Consider the following 26,869-nt stretch of genomic DNA (forward strand, 5'->3'; position numbering starts at 1 on the left):
TCACCATGTTCCATGCACAGATAGATCCGTGGGCCTATTCCGCATATAGATTAAGTCACACATAAATGTCTTTATTATCCCCATCATCTCACTCCCCGGAAACCGCCCAAGACACCCCCTCGCAGCTGCTATCTCATCACACTCACCAACCGAATCACCACCAAAAGCCTTACTCCCCTCTCTTCGGTTCTCCTCCGATACCTCAAAATCTTCCCTAAGGTCTTCGCCGGCCTCAACTGAAGGAAGCGGAAACGAATGAAGGGGAGTTCCCATCACAACAGCCTCCCCACCCACTGCACTCACGTAATCTTCTAACCGGCACAGCGCAAACGGGACGGGTTCAAAGCTGTGGTCCCCATACTCGACCAGTGTAGAATGATCTCCAGTGACACAAAGGAGCCTGGCGAGCTGACCGATTGCTCGGTCAACAGCTTCCAACCCTCTGACTTTCAACACGCTCGCTTTATCATGGCCAGCGTCATCTATTGCATGTAGAAATAGAGACCATCTGCATGTTCAGATTGATCAAATAGCATGTGCAGATTGAAAGGCAAGGAGAAACTATTATAGTCATGTTAATCAGAGATATTACCATATTGGCCTATTTCATATGAGGGATGCTCCAGTGCTCTCAGAGCACTGTAAATTATATTGCTCTTAGTTGCTTTGGGGCACGTAGACAGTCCAATGAGTTGATCCAGACCCTTCCTTAGATCCAATGCACATTTCAGGACTGCCAGGCCAAATCAAGGATGGTTTGGATCGTCTGATTAGTGTGATTTTTGCATGGTAGTCCACAATGTGGCCTGGAGTTAATGGATAGTTCAGATTGACCAATTGGACTGTCCAAGCGAACAGATACAACTAGGAGCAATACAACTTGCAGTGAATTGAGAGCACTGGAGAATTCCTCACATCAAAAAGTTGAACTGTGCAACTGGTGTCGTAAATGGACAGGGATGTAGAACAGATTTCAGATGATTAATGCCAATCTGGGTGTCATTTTAATGTCGTTTTTCCTTCCATCCACACAATGGAGAAGATGAAAACAGAATTAGAAGAAAAGCCAAAAAAAAGAAATATTGCTTGTTCTGGGCATGGAAAAGTTACTCGAGGTTTGCTAGCCCCACATGCAGCCAACATGCTAAACTAGCATGTGTTAGACATCTGAACCATGCAAAACTTGGAAGCCACCATTCAGATGATCCAACTCAAAACAAAATTAGAGTAGACCCATTCAGCAGGCAGGTAACAAGCATATGTAGCGAGCGGACTGTCGGCAAGTTTCTTCAAAACATTCGTTGCTTTCATTGAGCGGTTGCCAGCCAAATGAGTGGACTGGCCTGATTTTTGTTCAAGGTCATCATCATGGTGAGACCTACCTTATGCGAGACTAAAATGTCCAGCACATACCTGATCGGCATGTGAGCTTCATGTAGAGAGGCGGCATGTTGGGCTATGGATGAAGATTAGATTAAACACTTAAGTGCAATGCCCACAAGAAAAACTGAAATTTGTTTAAAAATCATTGGAAAATATTAAAAATATAAAAGCTAAGGATGATATTGGACACTATCATAATGTTCTAGGTCACTCCAACAAGGCATCAAAGATGACCACTACAGATACCAATAAGATGCTGCAGGTAAAGTTGCCTGAAGCATGAAGCAATGCTACAACAAATTCAGGTGTCAGAGCAGGGAAGTGTCTGTTAAAAAAATGTTAGCAAATATACAGAATTAGGAGGTACGAGCGGAAGCATGAGACTGAAATGCAATTCGAAGTTGGAGCAGGAAACAGAAATGCAATTCAAAGCAGGAGGACCACCTAGTTAGAAGGATTGTCCAGCTAAGATCAAAAAAAAAAAAAAAAACAAACTCTGAAATCATAGGAGGAAACAGAGAAGGGACAGAGAAATGCATAAAACAAACAACACGTAATAAATAAAAGACAGCTGAAACAGAAAATAGCCACGTCACTCTGTTCAAGGTGAAATAGATTTCATCCCTGCTATGGCAACTCTCTTTTTGAACCCCACACTGCCCATACGTGCTATTGTGGTACAGTCTATGCACGGTACATCAGGTGGGCACCAATGTGGATATAATGTGGCCCAAAAGAGCAGCCTGGTATAGTCCATGTCTCTCTCTTTTCTTTTTCTTTTTCTCATGCACGTGTGGTAGACCTGATTGACCAGAGCAGCCTGATTTTCAGGTCAAGGCACATATCCCCAGTGGGGCACACCATATGAACAACTTGAATCTTTCTAGGAGAGAAGAATTCACAACCCTACTCTTACAAGTAGCCATCACATTTCTAATTGCATTTTGAACCACATAGCCTTTTCATGGTAGTTAGGAAAACAGGGAACAATAAAGGGATTATATAACTCAACAGTTACCACCTTTATGTGAAGGAAACCAAAATCATATCCATCTGCACGACCCGTTTTCTGATTGCCCCCTCCCGGTACAAAAACACGAGGGGACGGCTGCAATGGAGCAGAAAGAGCTTTTGCAATAGCTGTTGCTTTGGAGGTTAGGAGCGTTCGATAATCTCCAGTTGCTCCAGGCGCTTCTAGAATATCGATTCCCAACAACAAGCCCAGCCCTGCGATAATCTTGGTTGGAGCTACCATGCATGGCCACAAACCATGCATCTGTTCAAATGCCAGAACCTGAAAAACATGAAAGCTGACAAGGGTAAGCAAATTTGAGAAACTCCAGCCCTTTTACTACATGGCCACTCTTATTATTTTGTACGAAAGACAAAAGAACAATTTCAATCTAGTCAATGTTCAAGTGAATAGTTTATTATTTCATAAAATTCACAGAAGCACCATCATTTCAAGCTAATCTAAATATTCTTTAGTCTGTGTTTGGCTGCACAAGTTAATTGACTTCCAAACATTCAGTTTAGTCAGGAACAAATTAGACAATTAATGACATTTCCTAATTTTCATAATTGGGGAAGAAGCCCTCAGATTGCGGTTGCACAGGACTGCATTTTGGAGCTCAGAACATCAAAATTATTTGATACAGAACGAATTACAAGCTAATCAACTCCACATTATCAAACTAACAATTGCAATACAAATTGATAGCTCATCCAAACCAATGTTTCAAAATACAAACTGGACCAGACTATCGTACCGTGTTGGAAAACAACAGGAACAAAAACAAAAGTCCAGTTCACTTGAAACCTGGGTCAACTGGGATTATCATTTTTCATCTGTGAAAAATAACAAAAGTATATATCCATTGTGCTAGATGTGTGTTGGATGTTTAATCTGTTTATTCTACTATTTACAATTTTTTTAATTTAAGCAAACATCCTGAGTTAGACAATTCAACCCAGTTAGACTAGTGTATGGACTGAATTGGCATATACGTATATATACATACATACACACACACGCGCGCACACACACACACACACACACACACACATATATAGAGAGAGAGAGAGAGGAATGCTCACCTGTGCACCTTAGGTGAGCACCTGTGAGCACCTTTGCACCTGTCATGGGCACAGAATCTAAACAGTCCACGCGATGCGGCACCCCTTGAAACCTCACAAGCCCAATTTCCAGCCTGATCTAAGACTCTAGTGGGCCATAGCAAAGAGAAATGCAAATCAAGGAAGGAAACTATTTCGTCTTGCCATGGCCCACCAGAGTTATGTATCAGGCTGCAAGTTGGGCTTGGGAGGTTTAAGGGGTGCCACATCACGTTGACAATTCAAATTCTATGCCCATCCCACGTGTGCAAAGGTGCTCACATAAGAAGGTGCGCAGTTTAACATTCCCCTCCCCTCCCTCCCTCCCTCCCTCGATGTGTGTGTGTTGACCTCAAGTGTGATTTCTAACACATGACACATACACATTCTCAGTGTTGACATCAAAGCTTGATCAGGGAGAGAAACAAAAAGGAGAATGATTGAAGTGGAACCAACGGTCAAAGCTCAATTTGGATGTAATGTGGAATGGCATTTTGGTGCCGTGACTTTTACTTATCCATCAAATGGCCTCTCACATCCGGCATCCATTAAATGTCGTCTCACATCCGGCAAAGTTCAAGTCATACCTAAACATAGCTCAATGCTAAGTTCAGGTGGTAAGAAAATATCGTTATGTTCAGACGCAGCCTAAAATACAAATATTCAGAGTACAAAAGGTAGAGGACCACTAATGCAGCTAGGCTTTGTTCGCCAATATTTGGCATCTTTTAAGCTTCTTCATTACTTCTTTTTCTTTTCTTGTTGGTAGGTAAGCTGGACTCAAACCCGAGATCTTGATGTTGAAACAGACCCTGACTACCATTGAACTACAGGCTCAAAACCAGCCTCTTCATGTAATAAAAAGTCACTGAGAGTTATGAAAAATTTAATTCGATTCAATGAAGATGTCAAGAGAATGACAATACTGGGACCCAAACTACTATGTGTGTGTGTGCATGTTGTTCGCCAACCCCCTTGTGCACAAGACAAATTCACTTTTGGACTAGTCATAGATATGGTGACCATTGGACCATAGATTGGGTACCTCTGGTTGAGAGGTGGAATTATTTGTCAATGATATTTTATAGTTTAAGTGCACATGAAGATCATATTTATCTGTGCACGTGTAACATGATTCAATTTGCCATGTGAGGGAACATCCAAGTTCAAGCATCTCACATGTGCATATGTGGCGCAATGAATCTTTAAGCACTAAAAAATGTGGGACGTGTCAAATGTGCACATGGAAATGTGTAAGTGTTCCACCAACCGACCTTTAATTTCCAACACGTGCCATAGTCTATCTTGTCCATGATCCAGGGTGTTGACAAACAAGGACAGAGCAACTAGTCAGAAACAATATTCCATGATTTGGTAGCCTATGCCACGGATTGCTAGTCAAGCCACAACTTTGACGAGATCCAAACAGCCCTTGTATGCCTCCCTTTGGTCGGGAAACTATGACGAAATAATTGTTTGCACGCTTCTCTTTGCTGTACATTGAAATCAAAGTCACTACAAGAGAATAGCTGCCACTGAGTAATAGGAATTTCCTACCACCCTTGTCACCACAAGGGTGTTAATGTCAATAATAATAGACACTTCCTAAAGGATAAGACTGAAACTAAGCTATACTGACATTTCCTACTGTGTATACCAATTTTTTCTTAATTACTACTAATCGGGATTTGTAAGAATAAGAGCAAAATCCAATTACTAATGGTGATTTCAATCTTGGTGTGCTGATGAGGTCTGTTGTGGGTGTTGATGCCACTACCATAGGTTCGAGTCCTCTTGCACTGAGCTCGATAGGTTTTGGACTCCCTAAACTACTCTTTTCCTTTTTTTTTTTTTTTTGACTCCCTAACTTAATATCCAAAAATTGCAAAAGAAAAGAAAAACAATATTTAGATTAAATGTAGAAAAAAAAAAAAAAAAACAGACCTCAATTCGAATTCCACAACCTCGCAAGAGGACGACATTCACAATGTCCTTCCCTTCTTCCGCACGTTTTTTATTTAATGGGTGAGAAACTAGTATTTTCGATATCTCCTTGGATAGCTCATTGACAACAACAGCCGTGTTCTTAGCTTTCTCTGTATCATCCAGAGCTTCAGCTTTCAAAAGTAAGTGATTGTCCTTCAAAGGGTCTATCCCGGATATATTTCCACTCAGTTTAGGCCCCTTCACAACCACCCCACATCTATGTTCCGTGGCATATCTTCAAACAATGGTACTATTGTTAACCTTCTCAGTTGAATTACAAGACGAGCATTGAGAAAATGATTCATACATTTCATTTAATATGCAGATAGGTTATGATTAAAAACTCCTTCAGTTTTGACATACTTGACAGAACCGGCTGAAGGTCTAAATAACCACATTATTCATTCTTTAATTTTTTTTTTTTTTTGTTAGCTTGTTAGTACATCCATTGTCAGTTCGCACTTCACTGTTAGCCACCCCCTCTAGGAATCGATGCCAAGACCTTGGTGTTGAAACGAGGTATCTTTCACTCAGTCTACATTCATTCTTTAATTTAGAATTATCAATTCCAGCGGAAAGTGGAAAGCAATGCAAAGTGGTTGTGTTTTTTACCTAGAAAAAGAAAACAATTTTAACAATGTTGAAATGAAGTTCTGCAAATGGGTATTGGAAAATCTTTTTTTTTTTTCCAGAAACCCAGAAAAAGAAATCCTTTACTTTCTGTTGTGGTATATATTTTTTGAATAGTTCAGAATACCTTTAGAAACTGTTGAGATGTGGAGTCACATCTGGGGGCTGCTCGACCAGTCAAGTGCCCTGCTTGACTGGTCGAGTGGCCCACTCAACCAGTCGTGGACTGGCTCGACTCAAAGTCTAGCGAGCATTGGTTTTCTGGTTCCGAGGTGCTAGACCGGTCGAGGCCCATGCTCGACCAGTTGAGGGTTCGTTCGACCAGTCGAGGTTACGTAGATTCGTTTCCGGATTTGATGCGGACTGCGGATTTTTGAGTCGGTTTTCGCAGAGGTGCAAAAGGGGAGTTGCCTAAATATAAATAGGGATCCTTAGGGCTTTTCTAGGTATCATGAGAGTTATTCCAAGGTGTGAGCAAAGGGTTTTCTCTGTACTTCCAAGGGAGAGGTTAGTATATTGCTTTATAATCTTCGTTTTTCTTCATAGTGGAAGTTTGCATCCATGATTTTTTACCCTTGTTGGGATTTTTCTACGTATATCTTGTCTTGTGGCTTGTTTTGAAAGCTTTGATTCTGTTTTTAATTTATATTTCTTCTTGTTTATCATTTTTAGGTGAGACCGGAGATTGGATATCGGTTCACTGCGTTGTTGGCGTGCTTCGCAACAACTAGTATCAGAGCTATTGGTTTAATTCTATTAGGAGCGATGTCGGAAGACTAGAATTGAGAAGTTCGATGGTTCAAACTTTGCCTTCTAGAAGATATAGATGGAGGATTATTTGTATCAGAAGAACCTCTATATTCTTCTAAGAGGAAAAGAGAAGAAACCAGAGAAAATGACAAATGATGAATGGTTTTTATTGGATCGGAAGGATTTAGGAATGATCTGACTCTCTTTGTCTAAAAGCGTCGCCTTCATTATCGAAGGTGAAAACCACAAAAGAATTAATGGAAGCTCTAGCCACCATATATGAAAAACCCTTAGCGTCTAAAAAGGTTCATCTTATGAAACAACTATTCAACATGAAGATTTCAGATGGTGGGAGCGTGACTGAATATCTAAACGAGTTCAATACAGTCACGAGCCAGTTGGAATCCATTGACATTGTTTTTGAGGATGAGGTCAGGGCATTATTGATCTTTTCCAGTCTGTCAGACAGTTGCGATGGTTTGGTGATTGCTGTAAGCAATTCTTCAGGGTCAACAAAACTGAAATTTGATGATGTGGTCGGTCTAATTCTCAGCGAAGAATCTAGAAGAAAGGCATCAAGAGTTTTAAGGAATTCAGGGAATGCTCTAAACATTGAAGGAAGAGGAAGATTGCTGAACAAATAAGGTAATAAACACGGACATTCTAAGTCAAGGAAGAAGTCCAAGGGACCGAAAGACAAAGACGAGTGTTGGCATTGCAGTAAGAAGGGGCACATAAAACATGATTGCAGGGCGCTCAAGAAATTAGAAGGAAGTTCTCAAGACGGGAAGGATTCAGTGAATCTATCTGAGGAAAGCGACACAAAGGCGTTGATCTTGTTTCTTAATGCAATGAATGAGTCTTGGGTTATAGATTCGGGTGCTTCGTTTTATGCCACTTCATGTAAGGAAGTTGTGCGTGATTATGTGTCAAGTGATTTTGGGAGAGTCTACCTGGGTGATGATGAGTCGTGCAGTATCGTTGGAAAAGAAGATGTTCATATAATCAGAAAGATGGAACGGTTTTGAAATTGAAGGATTTCAGGCATGTACGTTGTTTCTTGAGCGCCCTTCAATCATGTTTATGTGCCCCTTCTTGCCGCAATGCCAACACTCGTCTTTATTTTTTGGTCCCTTGGACTTCCTCCTCGACTTAGACGGGAAGGATTCAGTGAATCTATCTGAGGAGAGCGACACAGAGGCATTGATCTTGTCTCTTGATGCGAGGAATGAGTCTTGGGTTATAGATTCAGTTGCCTTGTTTCATGCCACTTCATGTAAGGAAGTTCTGCGTGATTATGTGTCAGGTGATTTTGGGAGAGTCTACCTGGGTGATGATGAGCTGTGTAGTATTGTTGAAAAGGAAGACGTTCATATAAATCAGAAAGATGGAACGGTTTTGAAATTGAAGGATGTCAGGCATGTACCAAGTTTAAGACGGAACTTGATCTCAGTGGGGTAGTTGGCCGATACTGGTTATGTGACGACATTCACCAGTGATTACTGGAAGATCACAAAAGGTGCCTTAGTAATATCTCGAGGCAAGAAGGAATGTACTTTATACGTGACTTCAGGATCGTATAGTTCACTCTCAGTCGCATCAACTAGAGTGAATGGGTAGTTACAGCATCAAAGGTTGGGACATATGAGTGAGAAGGGGATGAAAGTGTTATTGTCAAAAGGGAAGCTACCATGGCTGAAGTCTATTGACTTGGAATTCTGGGAGGACTACGTGTATGACAAGCAGAAGATGGTAAGTTTCAAGAAGACAGGACGTGTTCCAAAGATGCATCTGTTAGAGCTTGTACACACTGATGTGTGGGGACCGGCACATGTATCATCTCTTGGTGGCTCACGTTATTTTGTTACTTTTATTGATGATGCTAGTAGAAAATTGTGAGTTTATTTCTTAAAGCAAAAATCTAATATATTTGATGTATTTAAGAAATGGAAAGTTATAGTAGAAAACGAGACATGTAAAACAATAAAATTTCTCAAATCTGATAATGGGGAAGAGTACTATGACAAGAGATTTGAGGAGTATTGTGTAACAAATGGAATCAAACATCAGAAAATGATTCCAGGGACACTGCAGTAGAATGGTGTGGCTAAATGCATTAATAGGACCATCCTTAAGCGTGGTAGAAACATGAGGTTACATGCAGGGTGCCTAAGACCTTTTGCACAGATGCTATGAATACTGCCATATATCTCATCAATAGAAGTCCCTCAAAGTGGATTGAAAAAAGTGAACCTTGCACATCTCAGAGTATTTGGTTGCACTTCATATGTTCACATTGATGTAGAGCACAAAAAGAAGCTGGATGCGAAGTCCAGGATATGTACTTTCATAAGCGATGGGCAGCATGATTTTGACTACAGTTTTTGGGATACAGAAAATAGGAAAATCATTAGAAGCAAGGATGTAGTCTTTAATGAAAAAGTGATGCATAAAGACAATGTGCAAGAAAATAAGGCCGGGGAGAAAGAATTCGTAGAGTTGAAAGAGTTACCAGACATGGGTGTTACAACGCCATAGATGATCATGCACATGAGCATTATGAGGCAGAGCCACAAACACTGGTTGTGAGGAGGTCTACTCGGGAGAGGAGACCCACGGTCTGATACTCACCCTCCTTACATTATCTAATGTTGACAGATAATAGTGAACCAGATTATTTTGAAGAGGCATTACAGTTGGATACACGGGTTAAGTGTGTGAGACCCGACCCGAGTTCGCATGTGTGCATATGTGTGTGTGAGTATGCATTTCGTTCATTTTAGTCCCGCGGTCCTACCGGTCAAATTTCGGCAACCCGCGACTTTTGGGTAGCGTTTGCGGTCATCCTTGAGTCTGGTCACGTTGACCCGACTCGGATCGGCCCGAGACTTATGCTATCTCGTTCGTATCGTCGTTGCGGTTCCAACGATGCGTCTTGTGCATTCATCCGACTTATAGATCAAAAGTTGTGAGCATTTCATCATGTGGCCCACTTTTTGTACAAAAGCATATGGACCACTCTTAGGCATAAGTTCCCATGCACACCACCCACACACATTACAATTCTTATGGAATAAACACTACCCATCCTAAACACTACCTACACCTAACCTACCCTAGCAAGCATTGTTTGTATCACCATAGGTCATGATTTCTTTCTCTAACCAAGGAGGGAGAGCAATGATGACTCTCCTACAACCTTCCCTTCCTCTCTCTCCTCCTTCATTCTCTCATTTTCCTCTTCCATGGTGGAATTTTCAGCCCTCCCTCTCCCAATTTCCAGCAACTTCCCCTTCCTTTCTTCCTCCATCTAGCCACCACAAACTCATCTTGACCATTGAACCTTTAAGCTTGGAGCTTGGAGTACCTAGTGTTGGTGGTAGCTTGAAGATTCAAGGTGGGTGTTTTCCACAAATGCTAACCTCCCTTCCCTCTCTTATTTCTTTTATTTCTTCATGTAGGGAACAAGTGGGACCCACCAACCCATGGTGGGGATCCCATCTAACCCTTTGGATGTGCCTATTGGCCATCCATCATGCATGTGTTAATCCATGATGGGGCTATTCTCCATGGACCCCATCATGATGTGTTTCATGATCTCAGCCCTCCTACGGTCATCTAGACCTTTGTTTTATGGTGGGGATGGCATCCCCATCTCAGATTTTTACTATGGAGGTCCATGCATGCATAGATCCATAGATGAGCAATTGTATGGTTGAATCTTCTTTGTGGATAAGGGATTTTTAGTGGCGTAACCCCTCTTGAATGGCCGATCTCCTCCTTTTATTTCTTCTATCTCTTTTATTCCTTCTCTCTAAATAATTGTTGGTCATGGGGGCCCACCTGATGTGCAAGGATCCAGCCGTCCATCCTTGTTGGGACGTCTATATGTCCCATTTTCTGGACATGTGGAGATCCACCTTGCTGTCCATTCACACATGCAACGCTTGGATCATTTGGGAGTATGTCCCAGATGTGTGTGGCCCATCTAGGTGGCCACATCTTGATGTGCATGAAGATTATTTTGCTAGAACTTTAATGGCGGACTGCACTAGGCAGCTATATACCTTGCTGTCCAGTTTTTTTTAAGGGCCATGTTGCTAATTGTTTGGGCCCATGTGTTGCCTTGTTTTTAAAGAAGATAAGGGTGGGTTATTGGTATGAGAACCCCACCTTAATACATGCTGAAAACCTATCTCATGCAGCCCTTTTTGGGACGTCCAAGGGCTGGGCCTAAGGGCATGGACGGTCCAACATATGGGACCGTCCAGCCATGTTGGTGGAAGAGGGAAAGACCCCAGTGCGATCTGATTTTGGGGAGGTGGCCAACTGATGTGGACCCTACCTTGTTGTACAATAATGGAGGCACCCTTCCCTCCATTTTTCCCTTGATTTGATGAGCATAGGCCCACTCCTTGGGTGATCCAAAAGGGGACAGCAATCTTTAATTATTCTGCAACATTGCTGTCCATAAATTGTATGAATTATTAAAAATACTTTCACTACTCTAAAAAGTGTAAAATTTTGCAGAGAGGTGGCCCACCCATGACAAGACCTACCTACAAAATTTTGGGGCCAATGGACACCTGTACACACCATGGTGGTGGCTGGACCGGCCCATTACAATACGGTGTCCAGATCAGTCCGATTTTTAGGACAGATTGATTTCTTTAAATAAATTAAAATATTTATATATGTCTAAAAATTCTAAAATTTTGTGGAGATATGTTCCACCCATTCTAGGACCTACTTACAAAATTTTAGGGCCAATGGACCCCTGTGCACACCGTGGCGAGGGCCGGACTGACCCACCACGTTGAGACGTCCAGGTCAGTCCGATTTTCTGGACAGTCTATTTTATTTAAATAAATTAAAATATTTCTAAGTATCCAAAAATCTTGAAATTTTTTGGAAGTGTGGGTCACCTATGGAAGTATCACTCTACAAAATTTCAGACCTAAAATACATTTGAGTTGCCCGTGGTATGGCTGGAAGTGGTCTGCTAGGCAGGGACGCCCAGGCTGGGGCATCCAGCCTGCTTCGTGGGCCCACCTTGATGTGTTGTATATCCCACCACCCATCCATGCAGGGTCCTTGGGAGATTGATTATACTTCCCCTTTTTTATTCAATTAGGGCCCATTGGGTAGATTTTTGGGCCAGACACCCCAGACCCATAGGGCTGCCTACACATGGGACATCCCTGCCTTAGGCTACTGCTGGGCCTGCATTCCAACGGTCTGGCCCATTTCATATATGTATTACATATCTTCTCTCATCTGGTGGGGCCCACAGTGATGTGTGTGAGCCATCATGAATTAATTATACTAAGAAATACTTCTATTGTTGAACTCCAACCAACCTAGAAATTTGGGTGGGCTGGAATTTGGCATTGGACCCAATAACTGTTGCCTATAGATGTTCTTTGGGGCAATATGGCCCACTAGATTTGAGGATTTATGTCAGTATCTTGCCATCTTAATTTTATATTTCTTTTGGGGTTAATTAGTGTATGATTAAAGGCCCATCCCAAATAGGATTCTTCTTGGGCTAGTCTCTTAGTTAAGTATGGGCCTTATAGCCTTGGTTGGGCTGGAACTTTTGATAGGCCCATTGAACCCTTGGGTCCTATATTTTCCATGTCATTATGATGGGCCTTATGGGCCAAATACTCAAGTAGTTGGGCCCTTATTTGCCCACTATAATAAATCCATACTTGGGCCGAGATGTGAGGCCCAATTTACATGTGTTAAAAATTTAAAGATTTCCTATATGTTGGAATAATGGGCTGCCCATTAGGCCCACCACAACGAGCGAACCTATGACCCTTATGGTTGGGCCCTAACCTTACTTAAGGGCCCACCAGGTTGCCTTTGTTTTTGAGCTTAGTGTATGGCCCACTAGGCCATGGATTGATTGTGCCTTGAACCTTTCTTTGCATATGTAGTAGGCTATCTTTTGGGACCCAGTTGAGGTTGGATGTCCTCCTTGGTGGCCCAAAGGTAGGCCCATAGAGGCCCTTATAGGTGGTTAAGGCCCACCTTGGGCCTGGCTAGGACCGTTCCTCCTTAGGATTTTGACTCTCTTAGTTTGTGGGCCATCCCAAAGTATTGGGCTCCCACTAGAGGACTTCTCTTCTTCTTAGAATACCTGTCTATGTGCCTAGATCTTAACCCTCCTTGGGACGGACGATTTCATATTCCACAGGTAGCACACTTATATCGTTGCGACCTATATGCATCATCTGTATGAATTGATTGCATTGTATAGTGGTCATTGAGGGATAGAGTTTCTCCCCTTGTGCACATTGAGTGCCTGAAACTTGTGCATGATCTGTGTGTGCGACTCATGCATTGGCATCGCATTTCATGAGGATACTGCCCTTGCTTCATTAGGGCCTTGTCTTCACAGGGACATTTGTGGATGGCCGCATGTGTGGACACCGGAAATATTACTTGAGCATACCGGGTGCATAGGATGCCCATGGGTGAGATTCCCAAAACTTCCATGGTACCAAGGATCTGCTCCAACGCCGTGACCGGGTGGAATACATGAGCGCACGAGGGTCTTATACCGTTAGGCCGCTACTCCCACTGTCGTGTAGTCGGTTGGATAGGGGTGTAGCCTTACCTGCCTGGTGTGAGGAGGCATTGCTAGGCTGAGTCTGACCAGCTCGTAAATGGGTCCGCTACCTTCAGGCCTTGTTGGTGATTGGCTGTCCACAGGCGGGTAGTCAGGTCTCTTACGCTCGTTTGACTGTGTGGGGTCTGCAGAGCGGCAGTCATTCAGCAGTGTAATGGACCCCGGTGAGTTCCTTATGATTGGAAACGTACTTGACATATGGTTTGGATATGAGCACTGACATTACTTGCATCGCATTAGCATTGGTTGTACAAGCCCCTTCATGCATTGCCTTGGTACGGCGTCCAGTACTCTTTGCATCATATTCATGGTAAGCCTGGGTAAGGCTAGTGATGTTTTCTCTGATCATGCTTCTCTCCTTATATCTCCTACTACTCTTCTGTGCACCATGATCACACACCTACACCACCCTCTAAGCTTCTATAAGCTTATGCACGATTGATGCGTGCAGGAGATTCTAGACAGGCATCGTAGCAGCAGAGCGTGGAGTAGAGCTGAGCATTTGAGGACCCTAGTGTTGCCGACCTTTTTCTCTCTTTTCCTTTTTATCTCATGTATGTCCTTTTAGACCTTATGGATGATTGTAAAAGTTCAAATTCTTAGTGAATTTTGTGATGTATGCCCTCTGTTATTCTCAGGAATACTTGCTGTGATCTTGGGTATACTTGTATTGGAATGATTATACTGTTATGAAAATCCTCCTTGTAGGATCCCAAGATTGGAACCTGCCTCAGGAGCCGAGAATGGGGTACTACAGAGGCTGTTGCGGCCAGAACCGGCCATCGAGCTACTTGTGAGTCCGGTTACCGAGTCTGGAGCGTGACAGGAGTTGGTATCAGAGCATAGCAAGTAATTCTGAGATTACTGAGGATGACATCGCATGTCTGCCAAGAACATAGGACAAGTAGTGTCCTGAGATTCTTCCTTTTACTCCATATTGAGCCTATAATTGTCCTGATTCCTTACGTCGTCATTATTTTATAGATGATGCCACGTGGACGTGGCACCCGTGGTCGTGGTGCCCGTGGACGAGGCGCCCGAGGTACTCATCCTACTCGAGCACATCTTGCTCCCGTTGTTGAGGATCCGATTCCAGAGGTCGAGAGAGCAGAGTTCCGGTGGAGACCGGAAGAGGAGGGCACCAGCCAGCAGCTTCAGGCAGCTCCGTCAGCAGAGGAGGAGGGGCAGATCAGGATTTCGACAGCCCACGGTTCAGTTAGTAGCTTCTTCATCATCATCAGCACCGCCAGCCGCTTCATCTTCCGGCCCCTTTTCTGGTGTATGCTTCGGCTGTGGACAGGTCAGGCATCGAAGGCGTGAGTGCCCTCTCCCCATTCAATAGCAGAGGCCACCGCAGTTGCCTCCTCCTCGTCCTCCTCAGCAGCAGCAGAGAGCTCAGCTTCCACCCGCCGCTCCTAGGGCTCCTCCTCAGCAGCAAAGGTAGCCAGGCAGACCTCCTCAGCAACGACAGCAATAGCAGAGACAGCAGCAATCGCAGCATCAGTAGAGGGGATATCCATATGTTCGATCCCTCGGTCCAGTGTGTATAGCAGCCCAGCAGGCACAGACTCAGGACCCTTAGTCTTCCGGGTTGCTTCCCCTACCAGCTCAGGGCCGCTTTTATTCTGCGCAGCAGGCGCCAGGCCAGGACCAGCAGTCATCGACCGGTGGAGTTATCGAGGGTATTCTTCTTGTTTCTTCCTGCATTGCTCATGTTTTATTTGATTTTGGTGCCTCCCATTCTTTTGTGGAGGAGCAGTTTTACCGATCGACTGGTATTCCACCGGAGTCCGTGTCTGAAGCTTTGACTGTTTCGACTCCCATGGGGAAGTCTATTATGTTGACCTGTCGCTGTCCTTCTTGCCCGGTGTTAGTGGGCGAGATGTTCCTTCCTGCCGATCTGTTCGTGATGCCGATGTCAGGTTTTGATGTGATTCTAGGTATGGACTGGCTTGTAGAGTATGGTATCGTCTTAGACTGTGCCGCAAGGACGGTTACGTTTCACATTCCAGGCTTGCCAGTGTTCCAGTTCGTCGCCGAGCCTAGAGAAGAGCCCTTATCTAGTTTCTTGGCGTCGGTCATTGAGGATTCTATAGCAGAGAGTATTGAGCAGCTGCCAATTGTTTGTGAGTACCCGGATGTGTTTCAGGAGATACCGGGTTTACTTCCTTGTCGGCAGGTGGAGTTCCAGATTGATTTGGTGCCGCCCCTATCTCAAAGGCCCCCTACCGGATAGCACCGTTGGAGTTGAGGGAACTGCAGGAGCAGTTGGATGAGCTCCGGGAGTTAAGTTTCATTCGTCCTAGTAGTTCACCTTGGGGAGCCTCGGTATTGTTTATGAAGAAGAAGGATGGTTCGTTGTGACTCTGTATAGATTATCGTGAGCTCAATAGAGTCACCATCAAGAACCGATACCCGCTTCCCCGTATTGATGATTTGTTCGATCAGTTGCAAGGTGCACAATATTTTTCTAATATAGACTTGCGTTCCGGTTACCATCAGATTCGAGTCCGAGAGGAGGACATTCCGAAGACAGCTTTTCGGACACGTTACGGTCACTTCGAGTTCCTGGTCATGTCGTTTGGACTGACCAACACGCCCGCCATATTCATGCAGTTGATGAACGAGGTTTTTCGGCCATTCCTCGATCAGTTCGTGGTGGTATTCATTGATGATATTCTTGTATATTCGAGGACCCGAGAGGACCATGTTGAGCACTTGCGGATTGTGCTTGAGACCCTCCGTGCCCACCAGCTGTATGTGAAGTTGGAGAAATGCAAGTTTTGGCAGGAGGAGATGAAGTTTCTCGGTCATGTGGTGATGAGAGAGGGTGTCGCTGTGGACCCCTCAAAGGTTAATGCAGTGCGTTAGTGGGGCCAGCCCACAAACGCGTCCGAGATTCGTAGCTTCCTTGGTCTAGCAGGATATTACCGACGGTTTATCGAGGGTTTCTCCCGTATTGCAGCACCGCTAACCCGGTTGACGCGGAAGGGTGTCGAGTTCGTCTGGAGTGACACTTGCGAGAAGGCATTTATAGAGTTGAAGGATCGCCTCACGTCCGCTCCTGTTCTCACTCTTCCTGATGGGAGTGAGGGTTTCGTTGTTTTCACTGATTCCTCCAGAGTTGGTTTGGGTGCTATACTGATGCAGCATGGGAAGCCAGTGGCGTATGCCTTGCGCCAGCTCAAGGTCCATGAGCTGAACTACCCCACTCATGATTTGGAGCTCGCAGCAGTCGTCTTCGCACTGAAAGTGTGGAGGCATTATCTATATGGGGTCAGGTTCGAGCTCTTCACGGATCATAAGAGCTTGAAGTATCTATTTTCTCAGTCCGAGTTGAACCTGCGACAGAGGCGATGGATGGAGTTGCTGAAAGATTATGATTTTGAACTTCAGTACCACCCGGGCAAGGCAAATATGGTGGCGGACGCACTCAGCAGTCAGCCACGAGGCCTGGTGGCATAGATGATGGTGCGTGAGTGGCAGATGCTCGAGGATGTATCAGAGTTTAACTTTGAGTTTGGTCTGCAGTCTTCCATTGTTCAACTTTCAAGCTTGTTGATTCAACCCTCTTTGGTGGCTAGGGTGATCGAGGCTCAGCAGACGGACGAGTCAGTTCAGGAGTATCGAGCAGAGGCCGCATCCGTAGAGCAGTCAGACTGGCAGATTGGTTCCGATGGTGGATTACGCTTCAGAAGCCGGTTGTCTGTCCCAGATGTGCTAGAGTTACGTCGTGATTTGATGACTGAGGCACACCGATCGAGACTTACTATCCACCCGAGCTCCATGAAGATGTATCGTGATATGAGGAGGCAGTACTTCTGGTAGGGGATGAAGCTCCAGATTGCGAGTTTTGTGGCCGAGTGTGACACATGCTAGCGTGTCAAGGCCGATCATCAAAGACCCCCTGGTACCTCGCAGCCGTTGAGCATTCCAGAGTGGAAGTGGGAGCATGTATCGATGGACTTCATCGCAGGATTGCCGAGGACTCAGCGCAGTCACGATACCATCTGGGTTATCGTCGATCGTCTGACGAAGTCGGCTCATTTCATTCCATTACGTGCTTCCTGGTCTATGGACCGGTTAACGAGGATATTCATTGAGGAGATTGTGAGACTGCACGGCATCCCAGTTTCAATCGTTTCAGACCGAGACTCCAGGTTTACGTCTCAGTTTTGGAGGAGTTTTCAACAGGCATTGGGGGTCACTTTGCATCTCAGCACCGCTTATCATCTGCAGACGGATGGGCAGACCAAAAGGGTTAACCAAATCCTTGCGGATATGCTCAGGGCTTGTGTGATCGACTTTGTGGGGAATTGGGATGAGCATATGTGCCTCGCCGAGTTCGCGTACAACAACAGCTATCAGGTGACTATCGGCATGGCTCCTTTTGAGGCACTTTATGGCAGACTGTGCAGATCTCCAGTTGTTGGACCGAGGTTGGAGAGCGTCGTCTCTTAGGTCCCGAGTTTGTGCAACAGACGTCAGAGGCTATTGATGTTATTAGGCAGAGGATGCGCACAGCTCAGAGCCGGCAGAAGAGTTTTGCTGATCGTCGGCGTCGACCCCTCGAGTTCATAGTCGGGGACATGGTGTATCTCAAGGTCTCGCCTATGAAAGGCGTGGTTCGCTTTGGTGTGAAGGGCAAGCTCGCCCCAAGATTCATTGGAACTTTTGAGATTACCGAACGCATAGGCACTGTGGCCTATAGGCTTGCCTTACCTCCTGAGTTGTTTGCAATCCATGACGTGTTCCATGTTTCTATGTTGCAGAAGTGTGGGTCGGACACTATTCCCGTGATTGATTGGCAGCCACTTGAGGTCCGTGAGGATGCTTCTTATATTGAGCAACCGATTCGTATTCTTGATCGGAAGGAGCAAGTCCTCAGGACCAAGGTCATTCCCTTAGTAAAAGTGCAATGGGGTCATCATTCGGAGGCCTAGGCATCTTGAGAACGTGAAGCCGAGATTAGAGAGCGTTATCCCCATTTGTTTGATGACTGATTGCTTGTATTGCCTTCTCTTGAGATTGATAATTGATATATGTATGATGTGTTATGCATTTTGCTGTTCTGATTTTGTTAATTTTGAGGACGAAATTTCTTTGTTGGTAGGGAGGGTTGTGAGACCCGACCCGAGTTCGCATGTGTGCATATGTGTGTGTGAGTATGCATTTCGTTCATTTTAGTCCCGCGGTCCTACCGGTCAAATTTCGGCAACCCGCGACCTTTGGGTAGCGTTTGCGGTCATCCTTGAGTCTGGTCACATTGACCCGACTCGGATCGGCTCGAGACCTATGTTATCTCATTCGTATCCTCGTTGCAGTTCCAACGATGCGTCTTGTGCATTCATCCAACTTATAGATCAAAAGTTGTGAGCATTTCATCATGTGGCCCACTTTTTGTACAAAAGCATATGGACCACTCTTAGGCACAAGTTCCCATGCACACCACCCACACACACTACAATTCCCATGGAATAAACACTACCCATCCTAAACACTACCCACACCTAACCTACCCTAGCAAGCATTGTTTGTATCACCATAGGTCATGATTTCTTTCTCTAACCAAGGAGGGAGAGCAATGATAACTCTCCTACAACCTTCCCTTCCTCTCTCTCCTCCTTCATTCTCTCATTTTCCTCTTCCATGGTGGAATTTTCAGCCCTCCCTCTCCTAATTTCCAACAACTTCCCCTTCCTTTCTTCCTCCATCTAGCCACCACAAACTCATCTTGACCATTGAACCTTTAAGCTTGGAGCTTGGAGTACCTAGTGTTGGTGGTAGCTTGAAGATTCAAGGTGGGTGTTTTCCACAAATGCTAACCTCCCTTCCCTCTCTTATTTCTTTTATTTCTTCATGTAGGGAACAAGTGGGACCCACCAACCCATGGTGGGGATCCCATCTAACCCTTTGGATGTACCTATTGGCCATCCATCATGCATGTGTTAATCCATGATGGGGTCATTCTCTATGGACCCGATCATGATGTGTTTCATGATCTCAGCCCTCCTAAGGTCATCTAGACCTTTGTTTTATGGTGGGGATGGCATCCCCATCTCAGATTTTTACTATGGAGGTTCATGCATGCATAGATCCATAGATGAGCAGTTGTATGGTTGAATCTTCTTTGTGCATAAGGGGTTTTTAGTGGTGTAACCCCTCTTGAATGGCCGATCTCCTCCTTTTATTTCCTCTATCTCTTTTATTCCTTTTCTCTAAATAATTGTTAGTCATGGAGGCCCACCTGATGTGCAAGGCACATCCAACCGTCCATCCTTGTTGGGACGTCTATATGTCCCATTTTCTGGACATGTGGAGATCCACCTTGCTATCCATTCACACATGCAACGTTTCGATCATTTGGGAGTATGTCCCAGATGTGTGTGGCCCATCTAGGTGGCCACATCTTGATGTGCATGAAGATTATTTTGCTGGAACTTTAATGGCGGACTGCACTAGGCAGCTATACACCTTGCTGTTCAGTTTTTTTTTAAGGGCCATGTTGCTAATTGTTTGGGCCCATGTGTTGCCTTGTTTTTAAAGAAGATAAGGATGTGTTATTGGTATGAGAACCCCACCTTAATACATGCTGAAAACCTATCTCATGCAGCCCTTTTTGAGACGTCCAAGGGCTAGGCCTAAGGGCATGGACGGTCCAACATATGGGACCGTCCAGCCATGTTGGTGGAAGAGGGAAAGACCCCAGTGCGATCTGATTTTGGAGAGGTGGCCAACTGATGTGGACCCTACCTTGTTGTACAATAATGGAGGCACCCTTCCCTCCATTTTTCCCTTGATTTGATGAGCATAGGCCCACTCCTTGGGTGATCCAAAAGGGGACAGCAATCTTTAATTATTCTGCAACATTGCTGTCCATAAATTATATGAATTATTAAAAATACTTTCACTACTCTAAAAAGTGTAAAATTTTTCATAGAGGTGTCCCACCTATGACAAGACCTACCTACAAAATTTTGGGGCCAATGGACACCTGTACACACCATGGTGGTGGCTGGACCGGCCCATTACAATACGGTGTCCAGATCAGTCCAATTTTTAGGACATATTGATTTCTTTAAATAAATTAAAATATTTTTATATGTCTAAAAATTCTGAAATTTTATGGAGATATGTTTCACCCATTCTAGGACCCACTTACAAAATTTCAGGGCCAATGGACCCCTGTGCACACCGTAGCGAGGGCTGTACTGACCCACCACGTTGGGACGTCCAGGTCAGTCCGATTTTCTGGACAGTCTATTTTATTTAAATAAATTAAAATATTTCTAAGTGTCCAAAAATCTTGAAATTTTTTGGGGGTGTGGGTCACCTATGGAAGTATCACTCTATAAAATTTCAGACTCAAAATACATTTGAGTTGCCCGTGGTATGGCTGGAAGTGGTCTGCTAGGCAGGGACGCCCAGGCTAGGGCATCCAGCCTGCTTCGTGGGCCCACCTTGATGTGTTGTATATCCCACCGCCCATCTATGTAGGGTCCTTAGGGGATCGATCATACTTCCCCCCTTTTTATTCAATTAGAACCCACTGGGTGGATTTTTGGGCCAGACACCCCAGGCCCATTGGGCTACGTACACATGGGACATCCCTGCCTTAGGCTACTGTTGGGCCTGCATTCCAACGGTCTGGCCCATTTCATATATGTATTGCATATCCTCTCTCATCTGGTGGGGCCCACAGTGATGTGTGTGAGCCATCATGAATTAATTATACTAAGAAATACTTCTATTGTTGAACTCCAACCAACCTAGAAATTTGGGTGGGCTGGAATTTGGCATTGAGCCGAATAACTGTTGCATATAGATGTTCTTTGGGGCAATATGGCCCACTAGATTTGAGGAGGATTTATGTCAGTATCTTGCCATCTTAATTTTATATTTTTTTTGGGCTTAATTAGTGTATGATTAAAGGCCCATCCCAAATAGGATTCTTCTTGGGCTATTCTCTTAGTTATGTATGGGCCTTATAGCCTTGGTTGGGCTGGAACTTTTGATAGGCCCATTGAACCCTTGGGTCCTATATTTTCCATGTCATTGTGATGGGCCTTATGGGCCAAATACTCAAGTAGTTGGGCCCTTGTTTGCCCACTATAATAAATCCATACTTAGGCCGAGATGCGAGGCCCAACTTACATGTGTTAAAAATTTAAAGATTTCCTATATGTTGGGATAATGGGCTGCCCATTAGGCCCACCACAATGAGCGAACCTATGACCCTTATGGTTGGGCCCTAACCTTGCTTAAGGGCCCACCAGGTTGCCTTTGTTTTTGGGCTTAGTGTATGGCCCACTGGGCCATGGATTGATTGTGCCTTGGACCTTTCTTTGCATATATAGTAGGCTATCTTTTGGGACCCAGTTGAGGTTGGATGTCCTCCTTGGTGGCCCTAAGGTAGGCTCATAGAGGCCCTTATAGGTGGTTAAAGGCCCACCTTGGGCCTGGCTAGGACTGTTCCTCCTTAGGATTTTGACTCTCTTAGTTTGTGGGCCATCCCAAAGTATTGGGCTCCCACTAGAGGACTTCTCTTCTTCTTAGAATACCTGTCTATGTGCCTAGATCTTGACCCTCCTTAGGACGGACGATTTCATATTCCACAGGTAGCACACTTATATCGTTGCGACCTATATGCATCATCTGTATGAATTGATTGCATTGTATAGTGGTCATTGAGGGATAGAGTTTCTCCCCTTGTGCACATTGAGTGCCTGAAACTTGTGCATGATCTGTGTGTGCGACTCATGCATTGGCATCGCATTTCATGAGGATACCGCCCTTACTTCATTAGGGCCTTACCTCCACAGGGACATTTGTGGATGGCCGCATGTGTGGACACCGGAAATATTACTTGAGCATACAAAGTGCATAGGATGCCCATGGGTGAGATTCCCAAAACTTCCATGGTACCAAGGATCTGCTCCAACGCCGTGACCGGGTGGAATACATGAGCGCACGAGGGTCTTATACCGTTGGGCCGCGACTCCCATTGTCGTGTAGTCGGTTGGATAAGGGTGTAGCCTTACCTGTCTGGTGTGAGGAGGCATTGCTAGGCTGAGTCTGACCAGCTCGTAAATGGGTCCGCTACCTTCAGGCCTTTTTGGTGATTAGCTGTCCACAGGCGGGTAGTGAGGTCTCTTACGCTCGTTTGACTGTGCGGGGTCTGCAGAGCGATAGTCATTCAGCAGTGTAATGGACCCCGGTGAGTTCCTTATGATTGGAAACGTACTTGACATATGGTTTGGATATGAGCACTGACATTACTTGCATCGCATTAGCATTGGCTGTACAAGCCCCTTCATACATTGCCTTGGTACGGCGTCCAGTACTCTTTGCATCATATTCATGGTAAGCCTGGGTAAGGCTAGTGATGTTTTCTCTAATCATGCTTCTCTCCTTATATCTCTTACTACTCTTCTGTGCACCATGATCACACACTTACACCACCCTCCAAGCTTTTATAAGCTTATGCACGATTGATGCGTGCAGGAGATTCTAAACAGGCATCGTAGCAGCAGAGCATGGAGTAGAGCTGAGCATTTGAGGACCCTAGTGTTGCTGACCTTTCTCTCTTTTCCTTTTTATCTCATGTATGTCCTTTTAGACCTTATGGATGATTGTAAAAGTTCAAATTCTTAGTGGATTTTGTGATATGTGCCCTCTGTTATTCTCAGGAATACTTGCTGTGATCTTGGGTATACTTGTATTGGAATGATTATACTGTTATGAAAATCCTCCTTGTAGGATCCCAGGATTGGAACCTGCCTCATGAGCCGAGAATGGAGTACTACAGAGGCTATTGCGGCTAGAACCGGCCATCTGGCTACTTGTGAGTTTGGTTACCGAGTCTGGGGCGTGACAAAGTGGGAGTAGGCCATGGATGATGAGATGAACTCTCTTGAGTCTAATCGTACATGGGAGTTCGTCACTCTACCTAAGAGAAAGAAAGCTCTTCATAACAAGTGGGTTTACAGACTGAAGGAGGAACATAATGATTTGAAACGATACAAGGCCAAATTGGTTGTGAAAGGTTTTCAACAAAAGAAAGGTATCGATTTCACTGAAATATTTTCACCAGTAGTAAAAATGTCTACGATTCGCATGTTTTTGAGTATAGTGGCTACAGAGGACTTATATGTAAAGTAGCTAGATGTTAAGATAGTTTTTCTTCATGGGGACCTTAAAGAAGATATATATATATATATATATATATATATATATATATATATATATATATATATATATATATATATATATCAGCTGATAGGATACATGACACCAAGAAAGGAGAACAAGGTGTGTAGACTGAAGAAAAGTCTATATGGCCTGAAGCAGGCCCCGAGGCAGTGGTGCAAGAAGTTCAAAAGTTTTATGACGGAAAACGGTTTTAGGAGATGTCATGCAGACCACTGTTGTTATTTGAAAAAATTTGATACGTCATATATCATTCTTCTTCTATACGTTGATGATATGCTTGTGACCGGTTCAAGCATGAAGGACATCTCAAATCTCAAAAGACAATTGTCTAGAGAATTTACCATGAAGAATTTAGGAGCTGCAAAAAAAAATCCTAAATATGAGGATAAAGCGTGATAGGGAAAAGAAGAAACTGTTTTTGTCACAGGCAAAGTACATATCTAAGGTACTTGATTGATTCAATATGGGAGGTGCTAACCTGATTAGCACTCCATTAGCCAACCACGTCAAGTTATTTAAGGAGCAAGGTGCAAAAACGCGGAAGGAACGGGACTACATGGCTAAAGTCCCATATGCGTCAGCTATTGGGAGTCGCATGTATGATATGGTGAGCACGAAGCCAGACATTGCTCAAGCAATGAGAATTGTTAGCGGGTTCATGAACAACCCCAAGAAGGAACATTGGAAAGCTGTGAAGTGGATTCTTAGATACCTGGTAGGTACTAAGGATGCAGTGTTGTGCTATGGTGGATCGAAAATTAAGTTACAAGGTTATGTGGATTCAGATTTGATAAACGATATTAACAGCAGAAGAAGCACTACAGGTTATATCTTTACTCTGGGTAGTGCTGCACTTAGTTGGGTCTCTCAGTTACAGAAGATAGTATCTATCAGTATGACCGAAACAAAATATGTTGCGGCTACAGAAGCGTGCAAGGAGATGGTGTGGATGTGAGGTTTCATAGAAGAGTTGGGTAAGAAGCAAGTAGATTACAAGTTGTATAGTGATAGTCAGAGTGCAATACACTTGGCTAAGAATTCAACCTTTTATTCAAGAATCAAACATATTGCCATCAGATATCACTTCATACATTCGTTACTGGAAGATGGATCGATTTCTCGGGAGAAGATTCATACAAGTGAGAATCCTGCGGATATGCTGACCAAGGCGGTCACACGGGAGAAGCTGAAGCTTTGTTCAACTTTGATTGGTCTTCAGACTTGAAGACGAGGAGGTGGTGTACTTCGAATGTAGAAGACGAAGATTTATGGCGATGTGTCTCTAAGTGGGAGATTATTGAGATGCGGAGCCACATCTGGGGGCTGCTCGACCGGTCGAGTAGCTCACTCGACCAATCGTGGACTAGCTCGACTCAAAGTCCAGCGAGCATTGGTTTTCTGGTTCCGAGGTGCTCGACCGATCGAGGCCCATGCTCGACTAGTCGAGCAGTCTGTTCGACTAGTTGACGTTACGCAGATTCGTTTCTGGATTTGAAGCGGACTGCAGATTTTTGAGTCGGCTTTTGTAAAGGTGTGAAAGGGGAGTTGTCTAAACTATAAATAGGGGTCCTTAGGGCTTTTTTAGGTATTATGAGAGTTATTCCAAAGTATGGGCAAAGGGTTTTCTCTGTACTTCCAAGGAAGAGGTTATTATATTGCCTTGTAATCTTCATTTTTCTTCGTAGTGGAAGTTTGCATCTGTGGTTTTTTACCCTAGTTGCAGTTTTTCCACGTATATCTTGTCTTGTGGTTTGTTTTAAATTCTTTGATTCCGTTTCTAATTTATATTTCTTCTTGTTTATCATTTGTAGGTGAGATCAGAGATTGGATCTCGGTTCACTGCGTTGTTGGCGTGCTGCACAACAGAAACATCACTACCAAGCAATTAATTTTCTGAACTTTCAGGAAACGAATATGTTGAAAAAGCTGTTATAATTCCTCATGACTAGATGCACATTTGAAATGAATTAGTCGAGAGAAAATGACAAAAGTTGTAATATTTCATGGTATTCTTAATATAAAATAATTACCCCACAAAATTCAGTTAGATTACTTGCACATACCTTCACGGAGACACTCAATATGAAGGCCATGGAAATTATAACTTAGTTATTTCCACATGGTAGCCCACAAAAAGGTATAGGCTTAATGTCAAGCCCTGGTACAAGCTTATAGTACATGGGAACTCACTTGTATCTCTACTAGCAGTGTTGGGATTCCCAGTTACTGTAGGCTTGCAGCAGGGGTCGATATTGAAGAAGTCATAGTTTTGATTGACAAGACGAGGGAGGGTGCAAGCACAAAGCTAGATTTATGGAGGAGTTCTTTGGAATCTAAATGATTTAAAATTACCGGGATTAAAACAAAGTATATGGATTGTAATTTTAGTGACAGTAGGAGTGGAGCTAAGAATTAGTTAAAATTGTTAAGCAAGAAGTTCCACAAAATGACCACTTTTGATATATTGGGTCGATAATTCTACGATTGGAGAGATTGAGAAGGATGTTGCCTATACAATTCAAGCTGGGTAGAAGAAATGTAGATGTGCCTCTAGAGTTCTATGTGGTCATCGTATACCACTCAAATTGGAAGGAAAATTTTATGGGATAGCTATAAGGTTAGCCATGCTTGGTGGAACAAAATGTTGGGAAATTAAGAAACAAAATGTTCACAGGAAGAATGTAGCTAACATGAAGATGTTGAGATGGATGATCGGCAATAGGAGAAAGGATAGAATTAGAAATGAGTGCATTCCAGAGATCTTAGGAGTAGCACCAATAGATAACAAGATGAGGGAAAGTAGATTTAGATGGTTTTGTCATGGTGCAATGGAGACCAAGAACCATGCCAGTTACAAGGAGTGGGGGCAAAGGAAAGGCCCAAAGTACGTGGGTAGAGGTGGTAAGAAAAGATGGTCTAATTGAAGTTATAGCCTTGATAGAGTGCAATGGTGGAATAGCCAAAACTAATTAATTAGGATAAGGCTTAGATGATGATGATTAGACTACTAAATGCAATTCAATTTGACGGTGCTTCCAAATGTACCTTTAAAACTTTTCAAAATGAAAACCAGGTCAGTCACTTAATGGAAAAAAAGCTCGTTTGTCAACATGTGAGAAGTTTCACACGTGGAAAATCAACAACTGCTTTTTT

General features: G+C 43.9%; 1 pseudogene; it reads right to left on the reverse strand.

The window, feature by feature from the left end:
- The window catches only part of LOC131255081 (uncharacterized), a 27,911-nt pseudogene continuing 1,042 nt past the window's right edge, over window positions 1-26,869 (reverse strand).

This window comes from Magnolia sinica, chromosome 9 (assembly GCF_029962835.1).
Source record: "Magnolia sinica isolate HGM2019 chromosome 9, MsV1, whole genome shotgun sequence".
In the NCBI taxonomy this organism is placed as follows: domain Eukaryota; kingdom Viridiplantae; phylum Streptophyta; class Magnoliopsida; order Magnoliales; family Magnoliaceae; genus Magnolia; species Magnolia sinica.